General features: G+C 44.6%; 2 long non-coding RNA genes across 2 annotated transcripts; both read left to right on the top strand.

Annotated features, from left to right (window-relative positions):
• Nucleotides 1-10468: 10468 nt before the first annotated feature.
• Nucleotides 10469-11504, top strand: LOC116657040. The gene is made up of 4 exons (XR_004311964.1): nt 10469-10627; nt 10712-10776; nt 11251-11377; nt 11475-11504. It is a non-coding gene; the product is annotated as an uncharacterized LOC116657040 (long non-coding RNA).
• A 498-nt stretch (nt 11505-12002) lies between these two features.
• On the top strand, nt 12003-20115 carry LOC116657039. The gene is made up of 2 exons (XR_004311963.1): nt 12003-12287; nt 17642-20115. It is a non-coding gene; the product is annotated as an uncharacterized LOC116657039 (long non-coding RNA).
• The last annotated feature ends 3688 nt before the right edge of the window (nt 20116-23803 follow it).

Here is a 23803-nt window from a genome sequence, read left to right as displayed (position 1 = left end):
GCCCAGGTGCTCAGGTGTCTCGCTTGGCAGATTTCAGCTTGGCGGACGTTTGCACGGTGGTGGTGGGATGGAGGAAGCCGCAGGAAAGAATCTATTTTTCCACTTTCATTTCTGCCTGGGATTTAGTACTGAACATATTTTCTCACCGGTGAGATCAAAGGGATGGTACACCTGGTACCACTCTCGGCATCCCGCTGAACAGCAGGGAGGCGGGGCGCAGAAATCAAAGTATTTGCTCCCACAGTCATTTGTGTTTGAGAGGAGAGGACGCATTCATCTTTGCTGTGAGCTTGGCCTTGAAATAGTGAGAAATTACTGCAAAATGAATATTCGATCAGAAACATCTGAGGCCTGGTTTTCCTTAGAATTTGTCTAGGGATCTGATCATCTTTTAGGACAAACCCAGGGACCCCCACTCTGAGTTGTGGGGCTCACGTCCTCTTTCTACCCACTCATTACACTGACATCTACTGAGCACTAACCAGCCCCCAGGCACTAGGCTACATACAGCAGGATATGAGGCAATGGGCCTGACACGGAATCTGCTCTCAGGAGCGTCACGTCCAGTGGGAGAGAGGGACACTAAGCTGTAATTGTCATTGCAATAGATACCAGGAAGGACAAGAATGGGTTAAAGGGGCCGCTGCACGTAGTCTGGGGGTTCAGGGACAGCATCTCCCAGGAAGTGATGTTTGCACCGAAACCTGAAGGGTGGGCAGAAATTAACCAAGCAAAGAGTGACTGGTGGGGAAGTGGGTGGGGAAGCTGAGCGTTTTCGAGAAACAAGGAAATGGCCAGTGTGGCTGGAGCTCAAAACACAGAGAGGAGAGTGACGCGATCGGGAGCCAGTGCAGGGTACAGAGCTGGGGTGGCCTATTTCCCTCTCACATGGGGAAGGGCTCATAGTTCTGATGTGCACAGTTCCTACAGGGAGGAGGCAGGCCTGCCCAACCTGGCGGGGCTCACAGGTCTACAGGCCCCAGGGCTGGCCTTACTCAAGAGATTTCGGGAGCCTCGGTTCACTGCCCTGGGTGGTCTGGTTTCCTCTGCCTGTCCTGCCTGTGATCAGGTGTCCCAATAAAGACCCAAGTCCCCACTTCCCACCCCAGCCCCCGTATCTGGATCTGTCAGAACAGGGAGAAAGGTGGCCCCCACACTGCCTTCCAAGTCGGCTCACTCAGCTGGGACCGTACTGTGGCTCCTCCAGGCCGAGTGCTCCAGGTACAGAGGGGACAGAACTAGACAGAGACCTGCTCTAGGGGAGCTCACAGACCACCAGGCCGCCTGCTACGCATATCACCTCTGACCCTTCTTGTCCCTAGAACAACCCCGTGCTGGGAGGCCTACCGTTAGGGCCCCTTTGATGGATGAGGAGACCGGGGCCAAGAGAAGTTAAGCAACTGGCCCAAAGGCACACTTCTCAGCAGTGGCAAGGCTGGGATTTGAGCCCGAGTTCTGAACCAATGCCCTCTGTTCCCTCCACTCGTCTCTCTCTTTCTCTGTGAGTTTCTGGAAGTGTCCCCAGACTGTGATTCCTCTGCAGTGGGGCCCTTGTCTTGTGGGTGGACTTGGGGGCGCTCTGGGCCTGTGCTTCCCTGTGGTACAGCTCACCTTCCTGTGCTCACGTGCCCCGTGGTGAGCACACTGCAGGCCTCGCCCTGTCATCTGCTGGCCGAATTTCCTCCTGTCACCAGCCCCGTCTGCTCCTCAGAGCGGGTGGTCATGTCCTGCCTGAAGTTCAGCGTGTCACCCACAGGAACTGGTCTGATCTCTCTAGAGCGATCATCAGTTCATCTCAGGCCCCTCCACTTGCTTGCTGGTGACCCTCTAACTCTCAGCTGGGTGATCAGGGACAGAGTAGGTGCTGCAGTGACCAACGAGTGACCAAAAGACTCGAAGTTCTCCTAAGAGTTGTGGCTTCGAGGACATGTTTCTCAAAGGGGCTGGCACCATCCTTAGGGGGTGTTTCCTTGTGATAGTGCTTTTGGTTTTCACAAGGATCCTGTGAGGCAAAGAGTTGTGTCTCCTCAAAATTTCCTCTTACTGTAGGTGAAAGCTTTTTTTCATTATCTGAGCATATATCTTCTTCTTTTTTTTTTTTTTTTTTTTTTTTTTGCATATACACACAGATACCAGCATGTTTTTAATAGTTACCAAGCTTCCCAGAAATGCTACTATTGTTTAAATGGAAGGAGGACTGTAGCACCGTACAAAGAGTTGTTTGCCAGTTTGGACAACGACATCATTAACAGCAGTACCACGTTTGGTGTCTGAGTCACCAGGGCAACACAGCTGCATCACTCTTCACTTACAACTATTTCATGCACAGAGTCTCTGATGCCTATCTAGCCCTTATTTGGAAATAGCAAACATAAAGCAAAAAGGTTCCACAACATTCAGTTGAATATTGCCTAACTCCTCTGAAATCCAGATGTAGTCATTAAAAGTAAGTGCAAACAGTTGACTACTCACTGTCTTCTTGAGTCATCTGAGCACTTTCATACTGAAATCCATATTGTACTGTAAACTACAGCTTTTCTTTCTTTCTTATATAACAGATAATATGTAATAGAAAAGAACATATTAGATCTGTTCCTTTGACTTTAACCCTGTGCTCTGTTTCCTAGGCTTAGTCTTGCTGGTTCTGCACCTTTTGTAAAAGAATGTTGCCTGTAGCCTGAAATATACAAGATAGCCTATTCTCAAGGCTCTGACATTTAAGGATAGCAACACTTTTCCAATCATATAAAGATAACAAGTTGCAGAATAGAAAATAACATTTGTTTTGTTGGAGGTTTACAGGGACACCATGATCTGACCCATGTGGATGGCTACAACAACAAAGAATTCCAAGAACAAAGATTTCCTACGCCAAGAAGTTTACAACAACCAAGCATAACCTCTGCCCTTTTTAGTATAAAAGGAGCCTGAATTCTGACTTGGGGAAAATGGTTCTTCAGGACGTTAGTCAGCCATCTTCTCAGTCTGCCGGCTTTCCGAATAAAGTCGCTATTCCTTGCCCCAATGCCTTGTCTCCAGATTTATTGGCCTGTCACGCAGCCAGCAGAATAAGTTTGGACTCAGTTATAAATAAATAAATCAGTTATTAGAAATTTTTTGTAGGTAGATTATACCAGCTGTGAATTTTAATTAAGGATAGTAAAGTCAATGTTACAAAAATATTTATTTTAAGAAAATGGGGTTGCAATGGAATTAAGAACTACAGTTTCAAGAAAATAAGATTGACTTTTAAATTTTAGTGTCAGACTTTATATAGCAATTAATTGATAGTCTGATCCAAGCCTCCTTGACAACCAAGGACTTATTTTTATTGGCCATTTTTGCTCCAAAGACATCCCTATGAATCAATGCGTGTGTATACAGAATTTAAATAATATAGCAGTGTGTACTAGAGCAGAAAACGAAACTCCCTGCTCTGGGTATCAATGAAAACATTTAAAAGATGATATGCCATGGGCACAGTCCATTAAGAGCGGATGGGGGCTATGACCTATGACCAGCAGGGGCAGGTAAGTCCCCACTGGTGCATTTCTGTTGAAAATTAGCCCTGCCGCTCCCATCCATTCCCTTGGGAATCCCACTTTCAGAAGAGTAGAGGCAGGTTTTGAAAGTTCTCCTCTCCCTACAGTAAGCACTGTTAACAATTTAGCGAGTCTCCTCCCAGATTTCAATTACACCGGGCTCCCGGTATCCGCGGGGTCAGCGTCTGCGCGCTCAGCCAATCAGAGGGCGAATTGAATCGCGCATGCGGAACCCGCGGGTACGGAGGCCTGGCGGACGGCTCGCGGCCATTTTACCCGAGGGAGTTGAGCCTCCGCGGGGTTTGCGCTCCGCGTGGGGTTCTGGAGTCTGTCCCCCGCGGAGACCCAGGGACAACTGTATATCCGTGGAAGGTGTGCCTGTGGGAGGGAGGTACGTTCACAGAGAGTGAGAGGTTTTCATGTGTTTCTTCAATTAAAAAAATGAGATTGTCACAACACTGTTCTAAAACGCGCTCTTCCCCCCTGCCCGCAAGCACAGCGAATTTAGAACCATGTTGCGATCAAGTGTTTTCAGTAGGTAGCTTGGCCCTGAAGGAGATTCCAAAGCAAGAATGCCAGAGGTGTTCTGAAGAAAGGAAGACAGACCAGAGGATGATTTTAATGGAAAATATGAAAGAATTCATATGAAAATATGAATTCTTGTGAATGCATTTTTTTCCCTTCCCTTTGGAAACGTACTAGAGCTTTGGAGTTGGTAGCTTTGAATTCAAAATACAGTGGGAACAAAAGCTTATATTCTAGGGCCAACAAATAAGGAAACAGCATCAACCTCAATTACATTTGGGATAAATGTTCTGAAGGATAGAAATAATCAGGGAAGGCCTCTCTGAGGAGGTGACCTCTGAAAGGAGAGCAGAGATCATGCAGAGGCCCTGAGGTAAGAGAGTGCTGGATGTGCTTGACAAGCCACAGGAGACAGGAGAGATTAGTGACCAACCAGGAAGGCCCTGGGGATGAGATCAGTGGGTCAGTCAGGAGCCTGACCTTGGAGGGTCTTGTAGGTCTTCGTGAACTTCCTGAAAAGACTTTGGATTTTATTTTAAAGGAAGTGACTTGTTCTGATTTGGTTTTAAACAATCTCATTGGAGAATGAATTGGAGAAAGGGAAGGGTCAAAGCATGGAGACCAGTTAGGTGCTACTGTAGTTGTCCAGGCAAGAGAGGATGGCGGCTTGGATGAGGGAGATGCGGACAGGGAGAGGAGTGAGTGGATTCAAGGTCTCCTTCTGAGGTGGAACCGCTAGGATTTGCTGATGCAGTGATGTCATGTGTGTGTGCGTGTGTCTGCCTTTGTGTGTGCGTGCAAGCTAGGATTTGGACTTGAGGAACTTTGTGGATGGTGGTAGTATTTATAGAAATAGGGAAGATGGGGGAAGAACAAGTTTGGGAGGCAGAGAGGTCAGGGAAGTGAGAGTTCCTTTTTGGTCAAAGTCATTTTGAAATGTCTTTTTGACACCCATGTGAGATACCAAGTAAGCAGCTGGATCAATACATTAAGAGTTTTAGGGATGGGTCTGTCTGGAGGGGATTAATTTCAGAGTAATCTACACTGAGATATGTTTAAAACCAAGGGAACTGGTATTTTGCAGTTTTTTAAACATCTTTGTTGCAAAGGTTCTGAGTGGTAAGAAAAAGAACTTGAAGTGAGGGAGGAGGGTAGGAAAAGAGAGGGAGAGAGGAAGAAGAGTTCCAATTTTATCTATAGCCTGTGTCTTAGGACAAAACAAGTGTTTGGCTTTTGCAAGTACCTCTTCTAGCAAGGCCTTGAGACATGGGACACGCACGCCACCTCCTGGTCATTTCTTGGCATTTTCCAACATGCCCTTCAGGGCAGAAAGACATTTTCAGTTCATGGATAAACTGCCATGGAAATACCAAAAAAGTCAGGATCAGAGTGGCTGTCCTCTGTAGCTAACAGGCTCTCCCAGGGAGATCCCAGATGCCATGGGGGTGGTGGAATCGTGGGAATAACCTGAGTGGGGAGCAGAGATAGCTGGAGTTGAATTTCACCTTTGCTTTAGCAAATGCAAGTCTCTGTCTCTGTGTCTCTCACTTTTTAAACACCTTTGTTACGGTATGATTCCTGTACAGTAAACGACATACATTTCAGACGCACAGCTTGATGAATTTTGTTAGCTGTGTACACCAGTGAAACCACTGCCACAATCAAGTTAGCTAACATTTCCATCCCTCCCCAAGTGGTACAAATTTCAAATTCCCAATTTAGTCCCTTCTCACCCCCCCCCCACCTTACCCGCTGGTAACCCTCTTGCCTCTAGTCTCTAGAACAGCATGTCCAGCCAAACTTTCTGTGATGTTGGAGATGTTCTGTATCTGTGCTGTTCTGTGTGGTGGCCACTAGCCACCCTTGGCTGTTGAGCACTGGAAATGTGGCTGGTGTAACCGACATTTATATTTCAGTTACTTTAAGTTTATATAGCCACTGTAACTAGTGACTACCATATTGAACAACACAGTTTTAAAGACTCAATTTCTTCTGTACGATGGGGATGATGACATCTGTCCGTGAGGTTTTACGCAAGCTAAATGAGATGATTCTGGAGAACCTGTAGCACGATGCAGGGCTTATCACAGGCAGCTATCATGTGTGTTTGGATGTGCACCCAGTGGAATCAGTAGTCGAACATTCCACCTGCACACCCATCGTGAAATTCCTCATTAATCTCCTGCTGTGAATTCCAAAGGAAAAGCAGGGAATACTCATTAGCACCACAGGTCTATCTCTCTTAAAAAAAAAAAATTCTGTTTGGAATGAATCAGTCAACGTGGTGTTTTGTATTTTCTTCGCCTCCATTTCTGAGATGGGAGACTTATCAGCTTGTGGTAAGAAAGTCATCCCAGTCAATGAATAATCAAAAGCAAAGCCAAGCAGATGATAAATCTTGGCCTCCATCCCGTGAAGCCACCCACTAAGCAACGTTGAATAAATCTGTTCAGGCTTAGCATATTTTTTCAGGGTAATTGGTTGCAGTTTTCTCAGACTCTTCAGTTGGTTAACCTTATTTTGGGTTGGTTCCAAGCTAATGAAACAGAGTGAAGTAAGTTCTGATTTGGGTTTAAGTTTCAGTGGGGGAACGATAGCATTGAACTTGACAATGCCAGGAGCACAAAGAAATGCTTGTTCACGTGTCTCTGTCCTGAATGCGGGCAGCATCTGGGTTTCTGTTATTTTCCCAGAAGGTCCCTTTCTCCTTGGAGAGGGCTACAGGTGACTGAGCAAGAACATCACAAAACACCACGCAATTAAACTAATTATGGCTCCGTGGATCCATGATGTTAGCATTTTAAATTGTGGGCTTAGGAAGCTGAAGAGATAAACAAGAGGCACTCTCCAGACATGATTAACTGTGCGGGCTTAGAGTCTGGAGATCTGGGTTCAAGTTCTAGCTTCTCCATCTGTCCTCTGTGTGACCTTGAGCAGGTACTTAAGATCTCAGGGCCTCTGTCTTCTTGTCAGTAAAATGGGCCTAATGTTACCCACCTCCACAGATGGCGGTGAGGAGAAATAGGACAATACCTGTGTGGCACCAGCGCAGGGCTGGGTATGTTGTAAATTTTTTAAAAAGTGCTGGCTAGTGTTTTGGCACCTCTTCTTCAGTGTGACACACTAAGCAACACTTCTGAGAGAAAAACCCCATGATACAGTTTTTTAAGTCCCCCGTTTTTAATGGTTGCTTTTTTCACCCCCAAGTTTCTGTGTTTGAAGTCCTAACCCCCAGTACTTCAGAATGTGACTCTGTTTGGACATAGGGTCTTTAAAGAGGCAATTAACGTAAAGTCAGGTCATTACAATGGGCCCTAATCCAATATGGCCTCTGTCCTAAAATGAAGAAATTTGGACACACATGCACCCAGGAAAGACCGTGTGAAGATGGAGGGAGAAGATAGCTGCCCAGTCCAAGGAGAGAGGCCTCGGAGGAAACCAGCTCTGTGGATGCACGGACTTGCTGCCTCCCGAACTGTGAGAAAATACACTTCTGGGTTTAAGCCGCCCGGTCTGCGGTGCTTAGTTACAGCAGGCCTCGCAAAGCAGCACCTCCCTCTGCCTGGTACCCCGCTCTTCATTTTTTTTTTTTTTTTTTTTATTTTTCACCAAGTGTTTTTATGCCTACTGGGTTCCAGGCTCTGAAGATACAGAGAGGAATGACATAGTCGCAGCCCTCATGGAACTTGTGTTCTAGTCCAGCACACAAATGAGATAATTCCTATCGACAATGCAAAGACCCCAGGGAAGAAATGAGCTTGGAGGGCTGAGAGACGAGCGCGGGGACCTGCACTGATGGCGTGGGTTCATGAGGGAGGAAGGGTATGAGGTAAGGTTAGGGAGACAGGCGGGGTGTGTCCAGCTCATCAGCTGCAAGTTTTTATGTGTGTTTGATTCATGAAAAGCCAGCACTCGAAGTCAGTCCCATTGAGTCCCTGGCCACCGCTGTCCTCATAAATGCCGCTTTTGATTGATCCTTGTTGAGTGTGGTGGGCTCTGTGATGCACCACTCAGATCCTCCTTCAAGAAAGAAGGATGGCCCCTAGGAGTTGGGCATGATGCTGGAAGACGGCCACCTGTTTTCCGCCCCCATGGGAGGGGGGTTGCTTTAACTGAAGACAACTACCTTACCCGGTGGTGCTTCATTCCAGGGTCATGTTTCCTTCCAGAGGCAAAGCATGCACAGTGACTGGGAGATGTGGGCGTTTAGAGCTGACCCTCTTGCTGCAACTGGGGACAGTTCAGGAGGGCCAGTGCCACATCAGAGCTGCGCCTGAGATTAGCCGAGACTGTTGCTGAGATTGCCTTGCAGGTCAACTTCTTTCTCTGTCCAGTCCCGCTTCTGTCCCTCCCCTTTCATACATGTTGTCTCCAAGAGCTCAGAATCCCCTGCTGCTCATCTCCATCTCAGAATCTGCCTCTCAGGAGCCCCTCCTGGGACACTGTCCTTATTGAAAATCAAGCGTGAATGAAGCAGCAAACGCAGAAGATCTTCACGGCTTCCAAATCGGAGGGGGCCGTGCACTTGGCACCTGTGAAGCCATGAGAGATGGAATGTGATTTTTCAAGGAGGTCACGACTCCTCCAGGAGTGCTTGCCATACTCCCACAGTCCCTTCTGCGTTGTCCCTTGTGCATGGGCCGCTGCATGACTGCATCCTGGCTCCAGCTGCCCGGACCAGGCACAGGTGCCCGACTCAAAGGCAATCCTCTCTAGGTGGGCCAGCAGCCAATGAGATGGCGTCTGGCAGGCACTCTCTCTAACAGATGGCACCTGTCTACCTGTCTAGACGCTTCCACGGTGTTTTCCCAGCCTGCGCGTTCCAGAGATGCTGGCTTCCTGCACCTTCTCCTTCCCTAAGACATCTCCCAGGCCGCTGCCTCTGCTTAGAACAAGAGGCATTCCCTCCTCCCAACACGGCTACTCTGCCTTCCTGGAAAGACGACTTATCCTTCTTAACCTCCTAAAAGTTGCTTCATTGAGGAACCAGTTCCTCACCACTCCCTGACTGGATGCTTTCTGTAGTTTCCTTCACATAACTTAGCTCAGTTTGTGAACCCATGTCAGGACCTATGTCCGGGCGGCACACTCGGCTGCCGGCAGCTGGGGGGCAGGGTCCAGTTCTGTTCTGCCCACGCCTGTGCTCCCAGCTCCTGCTGTGGTGCCTGGAGCACGGGGCGGGGGGCGGGGGGCACCCCGCACTGTTTGTTGAATAACTAATAGGGATCTTCTTGTGGAAGGGTGATGGAATGAGCCAGACCAGTTCCCTTTTCTTCAGAAGTTCCAATTAGAAAAATACACACAGAGAGTCAGAGTTGATGAGGAATTGGGTGGAGCAGTAGTTCTCAAAGTGTGGTCCAGGGAACCCCTGGAGGTCCCGGAAACTAGTTTCCGGTTAATTCTAAGATACAGTTTTGCTTTTTATCAGTCTCATCCTCTCATGAGTATATGGTGTACAAAAAGCTCCTTTTTATAGTTGCAGGTTCCACACTAAGGAATCTTTAAGGAACTACGACTTGTTACATTTGGGGAAAGATCAAAAAAGAATATCCACAGTTCTCTGAAAAGTCTGTGAAAATCTCTCTGTCTTTTTTAATGATACGTATCTCAGTGAGGCCAGGTTTTCTTTGTATACTTTGACCAAAACAGTGTTTATCACTATAATGATGCAGAAACATATGTGAGAATTCAGCTCTCTTCTATTAAGCCAGGCGTTGCAAGAGAACTGAAAAAATATAAAACAGTGGCACCCTTCTCACTGTGGTTATTTTTCATAAAAATAATGTTTTATATCTTAACATGTAATGGGTTTGTCATTAGTTTTATTGAGCAACAATTTAAAAATTTCTCTTTCAGTCCTCAGTACCTGCATTAAAATAAATGAGTAAATAAATAAACCTAATTACCTTCCCCCCAAAGCAAACAAACAAAACCAATAATAAATTTTTAAATTTCTCAATTTGAATTGCTACTATGATAAATAATTCACACAAGCGAAAGCTCTTTGGGATCACTTTAAACTTTTAAAGTGCGCAGAATTTCTGAGACCAAAGAGCTTGAGACCCACAGGGGCCGAGTATTACTCAGAATTCTGAGTAACTCTGGTTGCAGGAGGCAGACTCCACTCCAGCAGGTGTAAGCCACCACCTATCTCTCTTCCTCTTTCCCTGCTAGTGTTGTCTTCATGGTTGACAGGCTTTCCTCAAGGGCGGTGATCATGACCATCAGCAGCTCCAGATTTAAGTCCTATTTGCTTAGCAACCTCAGCACATCCTTCCCAGTAGTTCTAGGAAAATCCACGGTGCAGACTACCGCCCATCTTGCTTTGGCCCCCAGCCAATCACCATGACTCTGCTTGCTCAGGTGTTGGTCTTCCTTTCTTCCTTCAGGTGGTGAGTCGTGTGCGGTCAGTCTTGAATGACCACGGGGACTGAGAAGGGCGGCTCATCAGAGGAAACTCAGAAAGCTTTTACCTTGAGGAAGAAAAAGGGGTGTTCGATGGACAAACAGTATTTGTCATCTTGGGAAGATTTGAGAAGAAGGCTGAGAATATCAGAAAAGTTAAGTTCTCTCTGAGGAGAGTTAGAAATTAAGCAGACTTTAAATTCTTGAATAAATAGCCCAGGCCCTCTATTTTCTTTCAGATCTTTCCTCTTATGTCTGCCAACATCTGGAAGGAGCATTTTAGGAAAGAAGACAGTAGACAGAGGTGCGGGGAATAGGGAAGGTCGGGCTGGGTGTTGCGTGTCAGGACTGGATTGGAGGGAGGTGATTCTGACTTCCTGTTCCTGTCCTGGCCATGTGGCCGTGGTGATGTGGGAAGTTTGCTGGGGCTGGTCCTCTTTGCACATGGGCATCTCCAGGGTGCCGGGGTCTCTCTCTCTGCTCACAGCACAATCTGGTTCATCTCTCATGCTCTGACCTCCAAACTCATCTATCATGAGTCCTGTTTCCTGCAGCCTGTGCTTCACATTAGGGGACACTGAGGAAGGATAGGTGACAGTAGAAGAGTTAGGCTGATACTGGAGTTTGGAAGGAAGACTTGGGGTTCAGAGTCCTTTAACATCCCTCAAAAAAAAAATGATAAAAGGAGTTGCCCATTATTGCTCCAAAGGAGAAGGCAACCCAAGGAGAACTAACCCTCGGTGGAGATTATGCTTTCCCTCTGCTATTTCATGGACAGGCCATCCTTGTGGACTTTCACACGTGAAAGAAAGAGTCGACCTGTTCCACGTGGACCCAGGCCAGGAGAGAGGACCAGGGATGGGAAATAGAGGCAGATGGGTTCTGTCTCAGCATACAGGAAAAAGGTCAGTTGTGTCATCCAGAGCTGGAATGGGATGCTTCAGGTGTGTTTTGGGGAAACGGGACACTTATGCACTCCGGTCCGACCTCATTTTCTTTAAGGTCATCGGTTTTGGAAGTGCTGGAAACTGGAGTACCAGGTAGGCACAAGATAAATCATCCTTTCCTCTGAAGGGCTCCTTCTCTTTCCTCTCTCCCCTCCTCCCTCCTGCCCTCCCTCCTGCCCTGTCTCCTTCCTTTCTTGCTTGCTTTCATGGGTGTCCATGATTTATCTGGGTGTAAAGACAAGAATCTGGAAAATGTACTGTGTATGAAATTTTCTTGGTTCTTCCTCATGTGGTAGAAACCCTTCCCTCACCTGTTCGAATCCAAATACTTGAATGTAGCAGCAGCAAGACAAAAACGTGACTGAAGGAAAACCAGCTGGAGAGGGTAGCCGGAGCCGGCGGCATCTCTCGGTGTGGATGCCTGAGATGCTGGGAGGGCGCTTGTGTTTCTGCTCCGGCTTTTCTGTCCTCCTGTCTCTTCAGGGAGGCGTCTGAAGTCGCTGGTGGGTCCAGTTTCGTGAAGGCTTTTCAGTAGCTCAGCTGGAGGGATCTTGGAAGTGGGTGCAGGACAGGGTCTGAGTTCTCACTCTCCCCATCACTGCCCCAGTGGCGGCAGGAACCAGGCTGTTCTCATCTTTCTTTGGAGCAGTTTTGGGCCAAACATCTACTTTTGTTGTTCCAACCCTCAGCATCTGGGCAAAGGAAGGAAAGGGAACATCTTCTTCCAGACTCCTGATGCCAAAGGAGGACTGCCCCGGGGCAGCGGGTGACAGAGAGGTCAGCAGGAAGTCTGCCCAGGGCTTTGGACTCTGCTCAGAGGATGGAGGGGAAGAGGATCCTATGGCCCAGAGTGGAGCTGGAGGAGCAGGTACAGGAATCAAGGGCAGAAAACTACTGATTCTCTTGGGGAGTGTGGGTGTCTGGCTACCTGCCCTGAGCCGTGTTCTCCTCCATCTCACTCCTGTGTTCCTGGCAGCGTCTCTCCCACGCCTCCTTTTCTCACTGTCACCTGAGACCATCTCTGGGGTTTCCTTAGAGACCATGGGAGAGGATCTGTTTCCTGAGGCCCAGTCAGAGAATTGACCCTCCATCCACATGTCTCATGTGACCTCACCCGTGTATCTTGGAAACAACAGCTACCATCTCCTCTCCACTGAAGGACCCTGGGTGTTTGCAAGATGTGTTAGTGCCCAGATTTTTTTGTTTTGTCTTATTCTCATTTTTTATTGAAGTGTAGTTGATTTACAATGTTAGTTTCAGGTATACAGCAAAGCAATTTAGTTATACATATACATACACACATAAATATATTTTTAGTTTCTTTTCCATTACGGCTCATTACAAGAAATTGAATATAGTTCCCTGTGCTATACTGTAGGTCCTTGTTGTTTATCTGTTTTGTATATAGTAATATGTATCTGTTAATCCCAAACTCCTAATTTAGCCCTCCCCTCCTCTTCTCCCAACCACCCCCAGTAACCAGTTTGTTCTCTGTGTCCATGAGTCTGTTTCTGGTTTGTAAAGAAAATTTGCATTTTATTTTTAGATTCCACATATAAGTGACATCGTATGTTATTTGTCTTTCTCTGACTTACTTCACTTAATATGATAATCTCTAGGTCCATTCATGTTGCTGCAAATGGCATTATTTCATTCTTTTTTATGGCAGAGTAATATTCCACTGTCTGTATATACCACATTTTCTTTATCCATTCATCTGTTGATGAACATTTAGATTGTTTCCATGTCTTGGCTATTGTAAATAGTGCTGCTGTGAACATTGGTGTGCATGTGTCTTTTCGAATTAGAGTTCCCTCTGGATATATGCCCAGAAGTGGGATGGCTGGATCATATGGTGACTCTGTTTTTAGTTTTTTAAGGAACCTCCATACTGTCCTCCATAGTGGCTAGTGCCTAGATATTTTGATGCTTATTATTTCTGGGTTCCTGGTGCCCAAGTCTCCTTGGACCTATGTTTCTAATTCCACCACCCCACTAATTTTTCTAAGGTCCTGGTATCTAATAAAGGAAGCTGCCTATATACCTAAGTTCCTTTGGCCCCCTGGAAAGTGACCATACAACAAACCCTGTATGTTGATCTCTTTAATACTTTCACCAGCATAGGTTGGATGATCACCTACTGTAGGATAATGCCACTAAGAACAAAAGCCTTCATATCTTGAATATTAGTGCCTTACAAGATGAGTTCCTTTATTTCTCTCAACAATTTTATGGCATATTTTACAGATGAGGAAACCAAGGTTCAGAGAAGTTAATTAGCTTGCCCAAGAACACACAGCTGGCTCCATATTAAAAATGAAATTCAAGCCCTAGTCTGCCTGACACCAGTGACCATAATCTTGGTCATCATATAAAGTGCTTCTGGTTTCTCCTGCTAATATCCCAATGAGAGGTTGTAAAGAGAATGAAGACAAGAGATTGAGAGAGGGTGATGGAAGTTGGCATCTGTATTAATTAAGGAGATGCTAGTGACTGTAATGATTAAACCCCCAATTTCAGTGGCTTAATGCAATAACAATGTATGACTCACGTAACCATCTGATGAAGATACTCCTGGTGGCTTTCATCCATGTGGTGATTCAGGGACCCAGGCTTATCATATCTCATGGTTCTTCCATCTGTCAGAGTCTCGGAGACCTCTGGATCCGGGAGGGAGGGGAGAGAGAAGGAATGACACACTCTCTTCTTAACTACTTTGACCAGGAGTGACACCTGTCACGTTTGCTCACTTTCTATTAGCCAATACTAGTCACATGCCTTCTGCACAAATCAAAGGGCATTGGGAAAAGTACTGCCTCCCTGGGCAGCCGTGTTTCACCGTCAACTTTGTATCTTGGGAGAGGGAGCGTGAAATGTTTGGTAAAAAGTTAGTTGTTTCTGCCCCAGCCTCAGTGACCTTCTGTCCCATAGGTTCTATGGTTTCATGATTTATTTTGTTCGGAATACATGGGTATTTGATGAAGGTGAAGGTCTTTTCATAGGGTGGTATTCATCTGAGAAATGATCAAGACAGAAAATGTCTGGGGTAGCTGTACTCTGTGGCCTGATGTTTTCAGCATCTGAAAAATGAGAGGGTCTGGGTGCTTTTTCCATAGTCCAGTCAGTGTGATCCATTTTCAGATTCCAGCAGGAGGGCAAAATGCACTCCAGAGACAGCAGCCTTGTGTAGGCTCCGTGAGTCACTGCAGAGAGAGGTACCCAAAGACTTGGTTTTTACATAATGTTTAGAAATAAGCATCTGAGAAGTGTGGAAACATGCCGTCCTGATTTACTCAGCCCCATCGTTAAGCGCTGGCATTATCACCATCTGCCGAATGTGGAAGTTGTTTAAAAATGAGTCACCTGGCACCAAAAATCATTTCTGCACAGAACTTCCCCATCATCTCCTGGTATCAACAGAAAGTCTCTGCTGCTTTTAAGTTCCAAGAAGGCTGAGGGAGCATGAGTCCTCCCAAGTGGCATTTGGTTGTTTATCCTCCAGTGCAAAGGCATCAATTTCCTTGAACCTTTGTTGGCATACTTGCTTTGCAAGGATGCTGAGTTATGTTGCATGGGCAAATGCAGTGTTATTTCTGAGTTCACACGAGTACTGGCTGAATTAGACTCCTTTGCATCTCTTTTCCATCTCATACTCAGTATTTCATTGATGGGAACAACTTAACTGATGAGAGACATTTGTGACACTCATCCAAAAATAAGCCAAACCTCGCCAAAGTCCCTTTATCCACTCTGGGGTGACTTCTTTTCTAGTTGAGTCCATGTCCCTTTCATATCCTGTAACTGAAACACTGAAATACGAGGTTGACTACTATTAATACACCTTATATTAGATGGTAGGGCAGTGGAAGAGGGGGATAACTGGTCTGTGTATAAGCAGATACAATCATGTCACATAAGGAAGAGTGCTCACAACTGTTGCAGTCCTGCGACTGGTCATGTGGTTCTAGCTGATATTTATAAATGCCTCTTTCCACTGCCCACTCCGTGTTCCGTTTGCCCTCAGCCAGCACGTGGGTCAGGGCTCCCTGCCAGAGCCCACAACTTCCTTCCTAACCCCCTTACTGTGTAACCCAAAAAGCTGCCAGTTATGTGCAGGGCCCAGAACAGGAGAAGACGGTGCCCCAGGGTCCGGCTGTTGACCGACTGCTTGAAGTGCCTGCAGCAGAGAGATGCTGTTTAGAGCCACGGGTAGGCCCGCTGCAGGTGCGGCACCGCAGAGAACCTCAGGACTTGGAGGCAAAGCAGTGCCATCCTCTGCAGATGGCTATTCTCCTTTTAAGAAGCCCACCAAGTTCCCAGGCGACCTGGGGTGACTGTAGGAACTGGACTGGTCTGCCGTTTGTCAGGTGTGAAATAGCAGAACACGTGTCTACCTTTAAGAGCTCAGCCAATTTTTTTTTTTAGCCAATTTTTTTTAAATTAAAGTATAGTCAGTTACAAGGTGTCAATTTCTTGTGTACAGAATAATATCCCAGTGAGCTCAGCCTATTTGATCACAAGGATTTCTATAGAAGTTATCAGGCGACCTGAGTGACAACCCTCACCGGTGCTGCCAGCCAGCTGGGTGACTTGCATGTCTGCATTCCTCATCTGTAAAGTAAGGGTGCCACAGTCACTGAGAAAGGACCAAGCAAATCTGAATGCAGCGGGTTCAATCCACTGGGTCTGTAGAGCGGTGGATTTGCTCCATCGAGGTTTTTACAGAAGGGTTTTTCTAGGATTGAATCAGCTTGCTAAGCCCAATGATGTCAGATCCTCTCTTGCATAACTTGTCATCTTTAATTTTCTAATATGCATGTGGTGGGCAGTTGCGGAGGGACATTGTGAGAAGAGCATATGTATTGTTTCCCAAATTTATCATGTATATATATTTTTACATGTAATATAAATACAAAAACTGGTAAAAAAAAAAAACACCCCAATTTATTGCAGACACCTATTAATATCACTAGGAGCCAGGCTTCCATGGAAGATGGGGTGGGAAGTTCTGGGATTCTTCTCTAAAAATGATAAACAGCTGTTAAAATTGGTAAGTCTAAGGTCTGGATTTATATAGGAGAATTTTTATAGAAAATAGATTTAGGGTAAAAAAAGCCGAAGATGAAATTACATGTGCATACTGATGACAGGGGAAATTATATCCAAGTAGTTTGGAGGCGGGAGAAAAGAGCTAGGTCGGTTTTCTATCTATTGGGGTCAAGGACAGTCAATTTAATAAATTAAGCTGTCAAGTGCTAGACTTGGTTGGGTGTTTTTAAATAGTGCCCCAGGTGGCCAAGGATAGGGCCAGTGTTAAGGGGAGAAACAGCAGAGCTCTGAGCCTCCAACCCTCTGCTTTAACTCAAGCATCTCTGGTTTTATCTGAAAGTAGAGACACAGGCTGTGGCATCAGGAATCCTGAGTTGGAATCGCACCTCCCACGGCCACTGGCAATATGACCTTGGTCATCTCTCTGACCCTCGGTATCTTCCTCTGTCAGTTGGAGAAAAGGAAAGAAACCTCCCCCGTGAAACTGTAGTCAAAATGAAATGAGATTATCCTTGTGACGCTGCAAAGCACAGTAGCAGGTCCTGTGAACTATTAAAATCCTTTCACGTAATGGGTTTCCATGTGAATGTGTAAGCAAGAGGCATCCCAACTAAAAGGGCTCGAAAACACAGGACTAGATGGTTCTTAAGGTCTTTTTCACTGGTAAGATCTTGGCATCCTACAATATGACATGTCTGCCCGGTGACAGCAAATTTCCCCCTTCCTGCTCCTCAGTTGTCACTTCTGGTCAAAAAAGGAGAGGGGAGCATTTGGTGTATAGTTCCTCAATCCTTGCTTTTTGTGAATTTCACTGGGTTCCTCTTCTAAATACGAGGCCTGGCAGAAAAGTCCAAAGGCCCGCAGTTTGTCTTTATTCAGAGGCACACTGAACACTTGATTAACTGACAGGGAGAACAGGTTCACTGGCTTGTGTTTTCAAGGTAAAAACTGTCCACTTAAAAAATGAAATTTACTCTCAAATGTAAACATACTAGGAAATATCTAAAAACGGGCACAATTTATGTGTAGGGATGTGCTTCCTGGAGGTGTAGTCATAAAGTGAACTCAGGTTTTAATGGTGAACAGACTGGGGGTTGACTGATGGTGAACTGGGGATGTTCGTTGGGTGGGTGGTCCTCCATTTGCCCCCATGTCTCTCCTCCTCCCTTCTAGATCCTGCTCTGCACCCTGGGAGGCTGATCCCTTCGGACTGCATTTGTCACTCGAGTCCCCTTGCCCTCTGGCTTCTGACTGGTCAATAGGGAGGCAGCCCCTGGAGAAAGGTGTGGATATCTATTCCTCCTGTTTCTCCATGGCTTGACCTGATTTTGGTGGTAGCTGCATCCCTCTGTGACTTCAGCCTGCCTCAGACAGCCCCTGTCCATGGTGCTAACCCCAGCCGGGCTCTGGTAACGTCTTCAGGCCTGCAGGTAGTGATGGCTTCTCAAGTCGCTAGTCCCTGAGGGCTTCTGTATCCCCAGTATCCCCTGAGCTCTGGCCTCCTCTGTAAGTAGTTACTCAGAGCCTGTTTAAAAATCCCAGCTGGTGATTCCAACTATATGGCCTTTTGGAAAGGGCAAAACTATGGAGACAGTAAAAAGACCAGTGATGGCCAGGACTTGGGGAGCAGGAGGACTTTTAGGGCAGTGGGAATACCATGTATGGTATTATAGTAGTGGGTATGTGTCCTTATACATTTGTAAGTGAATCTATTGATGTGTTTATTTAATATTTTAACAAGTTAAAATGTATCCAATTTTACCCTTTATGTTTCATTTTCCAAATATTTAAAAATGATCCTTCCCTACTTTCTTTTTAGGCAGTAAAGAATTATTTAAGGTTAATTGGACATCTAAAGAACTTTGGTACATGACTTACATGAGCAAAATAGTCTAATTTTTAAGATTTGTAATGGCTCCAGTGTGCTGTTGATGGGGTCAGACTCAGGCAAGACAGACTCAATTCATTTTCCTGTGGAAACCACACAGAGATAAATGATTATTTCAATAAAAGGTGGAAGTTTGACTGTTTCACATTACTGAGAAGACATTCTATGCTCTACTTCTCTGTGGCAACCTAAAATGATTTTTAAATGTCTGTTGTCGATTTTAAACAACAAAAGCCTTCAGCTCCTGCCAAGCGAAAACCTGCCTGCCTGTTCCAGTGTGATGATAACATATGCAGTGGATGGCTGGGGCCTGGGGCTGGGGGATCAGTGTCAGTTTAAGGGGTGACATTGCCAGGCCCTTCTGAATGGAATTCTGATGGAACAAGGGCCCCTGGATGGCGGCACGCACTGACCACTTCCTCAGTGTGCAACCTGAACCACCTCCCCATCTGGGAAGCAGAAACAATGAAAGGACTGAGCTGAAACCTGAAATGACTGAGAAAACCAGGAAGTGAGATTTCGCTTTCTGCCACATGGTAGAACAAGGGTTCAACTGAGATCAAGTGGATCAACAAAGAAAGGTCCACTTGCGGCATGTGGGCTGCTGTGGCTGTGAGAATTTACACTCACCGTATTGCGAGAGTTTTTGGGAATGATTATAGCACAAGCTGAAACTTGCTGAACTCCACTGAGAGCCAGGCCCTCAGCTAACGGCCTTCCATAGGGATTTCATCTAATCCTCTCTACAACCCTGGCTGGGAAGTACTGTGCCTCACATTGTATACAGCAGGGAAACTCTGATGGGCTCGCAGGGGTGAACTCACCGAATCAGAGTGACGGGCCCAGGTTCATGAAGCTGGCAAATCAGGAGCTGGTTTCAAATCCAAGACCTCCTGATGTAGAGGCCTTTGGCCCAACTGCTTAGCTGTGCTGTCCCCTAAATCTGTCACTGTTAATGCATCTTGCCTTCTACTGTAGTTAGTTCCAACATGCCTTACATTTTCAACCAGATCGCAATATTCTTTAAGGCAGGAGCTTGTCAGATTTATCCTTTTACACTTCTTACTGAGGTATAGCTCACTACTGCAAACACAAATAGTCAAGTATGTGGAATCATCCAAATCAAGATTAAAAAAAAAAAAAAAGATATTTAGACCATTCTAGCATGAAAGAATTTCCCCTTGAGCTTCATCCCAGTCAAAATAGTGCCGAAGATAACCACTATTCTTATTTCTATAAAATAGGTTTTTGCCTGTTCTTGAATGTCATAGAAATGGAATCATACTAATGTATTAATATTTTATTTCCTTACATGACTTAGTGCATAGTTATTTGGGTTTGGTTAATGTGCTCAGGAAATGTTGAATAAAAGTTTAAGGAAGGCGTGAAAGGCCCTTATCCTTAGTGCTATACATAAATCTGCTTAAATATAAATCTGTATTTAAATCTGTGAATATATAATATATATTAGTAATATATTATATATTGCATTATTGTTATATATTACTAATATATAATATACCCGTATATACGTATAGATGTGTATATAGGTGTGTACATATGCATACATGAAAATCTATACCATCGTTTAACTCTATAATAGCACTCACTACACTGTATTTTATGAGTCTGTTTAATTGCCTTCCCTGGCAGTAGTGAGGCCCTCGGGAGCACAATCGTTGTTTTATTCACATAGCACATATTTAATGTTCAGTGAATGTTTGTAGAATCAGTGAATAAACCCTTCACTGCTTCCGTATTCTTATTGTCCATTCTTATACCTTCTTTTATGAAGCGTTGCTTTTGTCTTTTTAAATTGGGTCAGTTATCTCCTGTTACTGAATTGGAGGAATTCTTTGCATATCCTAGATGGAAGTCCTTTGTCAGGTAGATGTTTTGCAGGCATTTTCTCCCAGCCTGTAGCTTGCTTATGTATCTTCTTCTTCTTCTTTCTTTCTTTTTTTTTTTTTTGTTCATTTTGTTCGTTGTTTTCTTTTTTTTCTTTTAACATTTATTTATTGAGTTATCGTCACTTTACAGTGTTGTGGCTTATATATTTTCTTGATTGTGTCCTGTTGAGCAGAAGTTTGAAATGCTCAGGAAAGCTGAATTAGCAAATTTTCTTCTGTGATTTTGCTTTCTGTGACGTAAGAAACTTTTGCATACCCTCAAGTTCTGAAGACATCCTTCTATATTTTCCTCTAAAAGCTTTATGATTTTAGCTTTCACCTACCAAAGATAATGTTAAAGATACATGGACAGATACTTTTAAAATTTAGTTGTAATACTTTTTTGAAAAAAGCTTATGGTTTTCAACTTATGACAACTTATACTAGTTTTCCACTTATAGAATCAACATACATGTTTCTTTTTCAAATAAACTGATTAAAATCAAAAAAAGTGAGAATGAAAGTCTTAACAGGATGCATGGTAGTTGACAAAAATCATGGAGAATGATACTTGAATGAATGAAATTTGCAAAATATTGAGCTAATATGTGAATGAAGAAGCTTTAGCTTTTGTTGAGTCCAGGTAACTATCAGTTTACTTATTTGTTGATAGCTGAAAATAACTTCTCTGTTGATCTTAGCATCAAGATTTGGCATGATTCCCTGTATAATTATTTTTGGCTCAGACCTAGTCCAAGCTAAGACTGTTGCCAAGGGTTAACAACTTCCAATTATCCAGAATGCTGGGGAAAAAGCAGAAGCAGAGGTCATGCAAAACTGGTGACACCATGTTTTAGAATTAACATTGGATGCCAGCAGTCTTCATTTGGAGCATATTATTTATTCTGAATAAAATTAATGAAGAAATTTCCAGGACAGTACATTTTTCTGCTTTTTTAAAAACAGGGTTAGGATAGAGGAGTGTTGCATGTGTTTGAGTTTAAGTTTAATAACTCAAGTTTTAAAAAATCTTTTCTTTGCCAGGGTATGAAAAAATAAGAGAAAATCAGAGCACAGAAGGTTTTTAGAGTGGTGACTACTCTGTAAGATGCTGTCATGATAGATACTTATCCTTGTACATTTGTCCCGATGTACGAGGTGGCTGGTGGCTTCAGAGCTGTGTCCCAAAGGGCTTGCTAACACCACTGGAATTGAGAGATCTCTCCCATCCAGGCCTTGTTGTGGATAGGTGCCAGGTTTTCCCACGAGGACAGAGCCTGCTGGGCAGCCTACTACCCAGTGAAGAGCAGGCCCCAGTTCACCGTCTTTTCAGGCTGGCAGATCCCAAGAAAACAGATCCCAGCAGGGCCTGATCTACCCTTCTCATTCCTTCTGCCAAAGCCACCAACTAGGGAAGTCACTCCTTCTGTGGGGCGGGGAAGGAGGGGGACAGAGAGGCTGGAAGTGTCACCCAGGTGGAGTGGTACTTACTGGTTGCCATTGGTTGGGCAGGACAGTTTTTGGTTGAACTGTCCTCCACATTGTAAGATCTTTAGCATCCTTGATTTGTGGGTCAGTTATTTAATAACCAAAATACTTAATGACCAACATATTTCCAGATGCACTTCCTTACCCACCAAGGTTGAGAGCCTTGCTTGAGAGGACCTTCCTCTACGGAAACAGGAGTCCTGTGTGATTGTGTGTGTGTGTGTGTGTGTGTGTGTGTGTGTGTGTGTGTGTAGGGGAGGGGGTTGGGAAAGGGCAGAGATTAAAGTTCTTGCTAACGTTAATGCCTTTATTATTATTAACTTTCTATTAGCTGTATTTTAACTAATTCCTTAGAATGAGAGGCAAGTTAATCTCATCCTGGCCCTACCTGGCTTCCCCAACAAGGGATATCAGGCGTAGCAAAGCAAAGCAACCAGCCAGCCTTCGAATTTGCTTCCGTGGCTTCTAACCTCTCCAGTGGTAGTTCTCATATGGGATCCCAGGGATCGTCATATGGGAACCTTGGTGGCTTGAATCCTGACAAAAAAAATCCAGCAAAGCTAAAGTAAAAGAGAAGGGCAGACATGGAAGGGACCAAGGGAAAGGGTGGAGGGAAAGTGGGGCTGCTTTTGTGTCTCCCATCAGCCACTGTAGACAAACAAAAAATCGAGGTAATATCTGCCCCATCCTGTTCCCAATTTTAGCCATCCAAAAGGAAATAAAAAGTTAACATCTCCCACTTCCATTCTCATCCTGAATCCATCACTCACTCTGAGATGACCATATTTAATGACTTTTAAGTTCTACAAGAAATGAACGTTCATTTTGAACAGTGTGCACATCCATGTTCTGTTTTATCACATGTAGGTGGTAGCTGCTGCCTCCATGCCATGAGTGATGAGGGACTCAGTGCGGCTTCTCTACTACCTATATGCCAACCACTCTGCCCTTTAAGTATTTTTAATTCTTATAATGGTGATTTTTATGACCTAAAATTATATAACCAAGCCCTGGTTTATTTTTGAAATTTAGACAGTTATCCATTGACACCACCCCCCCCCAGTGAAAAAAACGGAAATTGTCATATTAACATTTCCATCCAGTTCTTGTCTCCACCATGCCTTCCAGTTTTTTAATTATTTTTATTTTTTCACTGTCAAGATTATAGGTACGATTCTTTCCTTATTCATCTAAAGACTGAGTCTAAATTTTAAATTTAATACAACTCATAATATTTTCATTATGTAGTAACCATTTACCACTGAGCTAATTAGTCTGATTGGATCCAAAGAGAAAGTGTAATCTTGTGCCCTTAAACTTCAGCCACTTGGCAGGTGATGTCTTGAGCACCAGTGTTCCAGAGACCCTTCCTTCATTGCTTTCAGCTTTCTTCTCTTCTCCAGGTCATACTTAACCACTCTGCTGCTTTTTATCTTACCCTGTGTTCTTTCTTGAATTTTGTTTCTCATTTTGTTTGAATGGCCTCCTTTTAATTATTTTATCATTCTGTACTTTGGTTTATTTTATTGCATAGTGACCATAAAGGTGTCCTGTAAGCATGTGAATGATTTCTCCAGTAGGCCATAGGTAATGACGTAGGTGAACTGCAGGTGATGCACATTCCTGGTTTGCAGTCTGAACTTTACCCTCTGATTTCCCATCGGAGACTGTACATTGGAATGTAAGTATGTTAGAATGCCCTCATTGCAGGGACAACCTAACATCCGCTCTTGCTGATTTAAAAATATTAAGACAAACCACTTGCAACTTTGGTAGCTATAGATGGTAAGGAATTACCTGCAACAAAGCACGCACTGCCGTTCTTTGCTAATGACTGGAAACTTCAGCTCTGAGACTCTTGCTCCTGGACCTTTATTCTCGGGCTGAGCCAATAGCACTGAAGATTCCTGGGAATCATCCTTGCCTGTCAAACTCAGCTCTCCCACGTCTCCCCCTTTTCATACCCAATTATAAAAACTGGTGAATGTTATCTCCTTATTTGTTTTTTCCTTTTAACCATCCTTTTTGGAGTATATTTTATATACAGGAAAATGCACAAATCTTAAGGTC

Source organism: Camelus ferus, chromosome 17 (genome assembly GCF_009834535.1).
Source record: "Camelus ferus isolate YT-003-E chromosome 17, BCGSAC_Cfer_1.0, whole genome shotgun sequence".
NCBI lineage: Eukaryota > Metazoa > Chordata > Mammalia > Artiodactyla > Camelidae > Camelus > Camelus ferus.
This window is presented reverse-complemented; position numbering and strand designations above follow the sequence as displayed.